The 5,808-nt window shown below is 41.3% G+C and overlaps 1 long non-coding RNA gene across 1 annotated transcript; it reads left to right on the top strand.

The window, feature by feature from the left end:
- Window positions 1-1,833: 1,833 nt before the first annotated feature.
- Window positions 1,834-5,368, top strand: LOC132074117 (uncharacterized). The gene is made up of 3 exons (XR_009418586.1): window positions 1,834-1,915; window positions 3,095-3,264; window positions 5,270-5,368. It is a non-coding gene; the product is annotated as an uncharacterized LOC132074117 (long non-coding RNA).
- The last annotated feature ends 440 nt before the right edge of the window (window positions 5,369-5,808 follow it).

The raw sequence follows: 5,808 nt of genomic DNA, 5'->3' as shown, positions 1-5,808 counted from the left end.
GAAGAAAAAGGTGTGCAAGAATTCTTGTCTCCTGATCCACTCCTGTTTCACCACATTCCTTGTTAGCAGGCAGGGCTCAGGCAAGAACTTCAGTTTTCATTTGCCGGGAGCCAAGTAGGCAAGTGTTTCTTGCATCTTCTGAGCTGTTCTCAAGTGCAAATCTAACACACTAGACTTGATGCCAGACCCAGGAAAACTGCAGGTCACTTTCTGCACTTCCCCACCCGGCTCCTGCCAATGTGATAATGTGAGAAAAAGCTGCTGGTTTCCCTGTAACCAGGGAAGATGGGCTGACCTTGGGGTTGGATATCTTGCCAGCTCTCTTGTCACCACTGAAGGTGTTATTTAACATTGTCTCTGCTGATTTTCGTTTTCACCACTTTCCTTTTTGTCCTTTGTGCTTTTTGAGACATCGCTCGTTAAACTCAGGCCGTAGTCTTGACAATGATTTTGGAGAATGTCCATGCAAAAGTTCTGTCTGGGGAGCCAAGAAATTATTTAGTTGGGTAAGAGTTAACTGGAATATTTCTCATTAGCATTCATTTACTACAAAGTAGTAAAGGCAAGTGGTGTTTTGAGAACATGAGTGAGTTTGGTGAGTGGTGAATGCCCACACTTCAGTGAGCTCACAAGTGTAAGTTCCTCAACGTGACTGTTTATTCTATGTAATAGAAAGATATATTTATATTTAATGGCAAATTTATTTATTATTATTATAGTTTTTTCCATTATGATTTAGTGTGACTACTACTATTTTTAAATATCTTTTAAATATACTTTCCTTTAGTAGGAGTTTTGACAGTGAGCCAAAGCATCTTAAAGATTTTGCTTTATTGCATTAAGACTTTTAAAGATGGGAGTTGGAGTTGCTAGGAACAGAAAATCCTAGAGATGTATTTGTTCAGTTTTTCTGAAAGAAATTATTTGGCAAGTAGAACATTTGTCTTGCACGATGCTTATCAGAGAAGACAGAATTTAAAAAAATTGTACATTGAAAAAATAGCGTCTGATTACATGCAACATGTTCTGCCAGATATTCTGAGACAGCACCAGAAGGCACCACATTTCAAGTGGCAACAACATGTCATGAAAATATCTGAAAAGTCTCCTTCTCAGTGAAATGTCTGTTTACCATGCACTTCTTATCAAGCTGGCTTGTTTACTTTTACCTGAATTTCCCCATCATTAGATATATTTTCTGTTTTTCAGATAGATTCATATTTTCAGTGAATAGGAGTAGAAGAAAGCAGAATATCTTTTTAAAGATATATATTTAAAGGTAATTCATTCCTACAGCAGATATGTTGATCTCATTGATTCTTATTGACTTCAGTCTCTTGTCCTCATGTACATAAATAAAGACAACAAAAATAAAATAGATTTCAACAGCTTCTTCACCTGTGGTGTTCCTGGTGATGAATTAATAGGCTGATTTAGGAGAAGATACAGAGTGTCTGGAGCAGCAATAAGTGAAGGGCTTGTGTTGTTCCTACCCCAATATGGCTCACTTGACTGATGTAGTCTTTCTGGGTGTCCTCAGGCATATTCCCTGGCATGTTTGTGCTTGAATGCCCTGTCTGCAATGGGATAATAATGTTTCTTCTGTCTGTCTAGATGATAATTTCCTTGTGACAGAAGCTGGATCTTACAACATGTCGGTGCAGAATCCACTGGTGTGATCCACTGGTACTGCTTCTTTAAATGAATGGTAAGTAACAACTTGGACAAATACAAAAATTGAATGTTAATTCCTCAGCTGACATCTCAGTACAACCTAACTTCACATATTTGAACAACCATTTTTTTTCTGCTTGTCAGAAAAAAGGCTCACAGGTCAAAACATGAGGGATTTGGCAAAATCTCCCAGTATCACCTTTGAACCAAGAGCTCAAGTGCCTCTGAAGCTGGACAGAAGGTATTGTGAATGTGGGGTGTTTTGCTATGTGTATAGGGTTTCCTTGAGGTATGCAGATTGGGGCAGGAGGAAAAGGAGTGGAAGAGAAATTGCTCCAACTCTGCTACAGGCTATTTCCTCTCCTCCAGCAATTATTCTTCCATTCCTGTGTCCCCATACCCAAACTGGGGCAAGCCAGGAGACAGCAATCTCACTTGTACAGTGTGTGCCTGTTGAGTTTTGGAAAAACACCCCTCCAGGTCCTTGAGCTGGCATTCAGCAGTGCCTCGCAATACCCTGTACCCTGAGAAAGGCTCCCTGGCCTGCTGATGGCATGAAGGGCATGGAAAGGGTGTTGACTTCATTATTAATCATGTGTTGAGAAGTACAGGGGATTTGATGAGCCCACTACACTGCAGGACTCAGTGGCAGAATCTTAGAAAAAGGCTGGCAGAGGAGATCAGTGGAGAGAGAGTTTGCCAACAAGGAATAGGAGGAAAATACAGCAAGAATGGTAGACAGGAGGAAAAGAAAGATTTTACAAGCATTTAACATTGGTATTTCAATTCTCACACCCAAATAAAATGAACTGCTGAACCCTCCCCTGTTCACCCACAGTAACCCTTACATGATGAAGTGACAGTGCTGAGGGAAATGGTTGTAGGCTGAGAAAACAGAGTTTCCCTAAGCAATAGCTGTGATTTCAGCTAGCTGTGACATTTGAAAACACAGCCAGACTAACCTGTTCTTTATTCCCTAACAGCAGAGATGCCCTGTGATGTTCCACAGGCTGCTATGATCACCAGCTCCCAAATAGTTGACCCAAATAATAAGGGCAGCCTCAAATGTTGGGGCATCTTGGAGGTATGAAGAAATGTGGCACTTTGGTGATAGGATGGATAAAAAAGAGAGTGAAGATGGGAAAAGTATTTCTTTTAAAGAAATTCATGTCCCCAGGCAGCTTTTAGTCCTAGAAAGAATAATGCTTATGTATTTGTGAACCTCTCTCCAGATAGGACCTTGCTGTACAAACCCCTCTGCTAACAACAGCACTGCTTCAAGACATCTCTGGGTGCAGAATCCTTCCTGCCTATTTTTAGCATTGGAATTTTAAAACATCATGTAATTGTTTTGAAGAACAGCTCTTCTTGTGGGGCCTAGATGGTGATGCCACATTGCATGGGTTTTTGGTCATTTCAGACACCAGCAGGGAATCAGAACATGACGGCTTGAAGAGCCAAACATTGGACAACCACCAGCAGAGGGGTTATCACCATCAGGCCAGTGCTGATGGTTCAAGGAAGAGCCCACAATTCACACCAATGAAGAGAGAGCCTTTCACTGTGCTGTGATGTACATGCTTTGCACAGGTAAGTGTACACTGGAGAGGCAGGGTTGGCAAACTGATCTGGGCACCAAAGTCATGGATCCACACATCAATGCACTTGTTTAAATATTCTTGCAGTATCTTTATCCTGTCCAGTAATCTCAGTTTTTTAAACCACTCCGAAGTACTGACTCTTTTAAATCTCATCATTTCCTAGCCTCAGACATCTGGTAAACTCCATCTGTGCTGTAAAACCATGCTATTTCAAGGTCATGCATTTCAGTAAATGATTCCTAGTGCATTTTGCTCCTCTGTGGATTTAGAGTTCTCAGAACTAACCAGACAGATCTCTGCATCCAGCTGAGGTACAGGAATACTGGGACAACGAATTCTAGAAAAATTGCATCCCAGCATTAATCAGTGGGAATGGGTCATGAAGGGTGAAGGGAAATAGAACCAAGGCTGGAAGTGAGTGGCCTTACAAAAAGTCAGTTTATAGGAAATAGCAGAGTAGGCAGTGTGCTAAATAAATGCCATGAAGCACAAGCACACATCACCTCGGTGCAAAAGGAGGATGGGAATTTCAGTCAGACCAGTGCCTCAATCATTAGCTCTCCTTTGATCTCAGCATAAGGAGGAAATATGCAGAAAATGAAATGTAGGTCATCATACTAAAGAGTTATACTCAAATGGTAATACAAGCCTTTATCGTGGAAATTACTCTGTAAGATAGCCAGAGAAATAAAATACAAGGAAGGAAATTTCTGAAAGTATATATGTAAAAGGAGGGAGCTCAGGCTCAAGTGGTGTAAAATACCAAGAAGCAAGGAAAAGCACCAAAAAAAGGGAAAGTATTTTTCCTTTTTTTTTTTTTTCCTAATACATTTAGCTGCAATCAAATAACAAATTCTTGACTATGGGCAGAACAATATGTGCATTGTTTCTGAATTGCATTCTCTTTTTTTAGAACTTTTCTTTAATTCTTGTGGTTATTCCCAAGTCTTGTTTTCTTCCCTAGCATGCAGAAAATGTAGGACATCTGCTTTCTTGTTTCATAATCTAGGTTATTACTAAAATATTTAATAATATTAGATTGTGTGACATCTTCTGCATGGTTGTGTGCTGCTACCCTCAATTTTGTCAATGAGCACTGGAAATCACTGGGTCCAACTGTCCCACTGTCCTGCTCCAGCTTTACTGCTGCCATCCAGCATAACACAGGGGTTATGTGATAACCTAATTGTAAGCACAGAGAATCATAAAACCATAGAATAGCCTGGCTGGGAAGGGACCTTAAAGATCATCTTGTTCCAACCCCCTGCCATGGGCAAGCACAGCTTCCATGGGACCAGACTGCTCAGAGCCCCATCCAAACCGGCTTTGAAAACTTCCAGGGATGTGGAAGTGGATGGTGTTCCACCATCTACCCTGGGCAACCTGTGCCAGGGCCCCACCACCCTCACAGCAAAAAATTTCTTCCAAATATTCTATCCAAACCTGATCTCTTTCAGTTTGAAGCCATTCCCCCTGTCTGTCACTAACACGCTTGTGTAAAAAGTCCCTCTCCATCTTTCTCGTCAGCTCCCTTTAGATATCAGAAGGTACAATTAGGTCACCCTGGAGCTTCTCTTCTCCAGGCTGAATAAAGTGAATCATTAAAGACAGAATCCAGGTACAGGATGCATACAGCTTCCTCCTACTCAAATGCCTGTTAATGGACCACAGGAGAACAATATTTTGATTGACACCATTTGTTCCTGGAGAAGGACATATTTGTTGTCAGTTGCCTCCTTGTTTTCTTAGATGTGTTCAAAAATAGTTTAATTATTTGTTTTAATACTTTTTTCTTCCAGAAAATGAGATTAGAGTAGACAATTTTCTGCTCAACTTCTCACCCACTTTCTATATAGTTGTAAGGGTAACCACCAATGCCTCTGAGAGTGCTGACCATGTACCTTACAACAAATGTTGTCAGACTCAGATGATTTAGTCCAACCTATCCAATTTCTCGTCCTTTCTTTCTCTAATCAATCTTAACTATCTCCTAGGTGGATCTAGAGCAATACTGGTGTGGGAGCTTTGATGAGAAGTGGAAATGTGGCTTTCTTGGCTGCACTGTCTTGCCAACTCCAAACAAGCAATAGAAGGCAACTGAGAGGTGCCCACAAACGTTCAGGTTTTTGCAAGGTGAGCAGCAGAGAGATCTTGGGACAGCTGATAACAGCTGCTTCTCCATTTTGGGGTAGCAGGATCATGAATGATGGAAAGGTGTATGAAACTGTGGCTGTTCCCAAGGTTGAGATTCTGAGGTTTGGATAGCTCTGTGTTTCCTACACAAGAACCGTGTTTTCATTATGCTGCCTCTTGTAGCTCTGTGGAATCATCATAAATGTAAGAAAGCAAACAGGCTCGTGAGCATAAGGGGATAAGGAGTTTCTTATATCCTGTAGGAGGGGAACAGAAACCAGCAGTGTTTAGCAGTTTTGGTGGTGAAGGAAAAAGCCAGTTTCTGAGTCTGGTGGGGACAGAGGTTCTGGCCATACTGTGGTGGGACATGGAGTAGCTGTGTGCATTAATTAAGGTCACC

The sequence above is a fragment of the Ammospiza nelsoni genome, chromosome 6, assembly GCF_027579445.1.
Source record: "Ammospiza nelsoni isolate bAmmNel1 chromosome 6, bAmmNel1.pri, whole genome shotgun sequence".
NCBI classification, from domain to species: Eukaryota; Metazoa; Chordata; class Aves; order Passeriformes; family Passerellidae; genus Ammospiza; species Ammospiza nelsoni.
The sequence above is the reverse complement of the archived record's forward strand: the minus strand, read 5'-3'. Positions and strand labels throughout refer to the sequence as shown.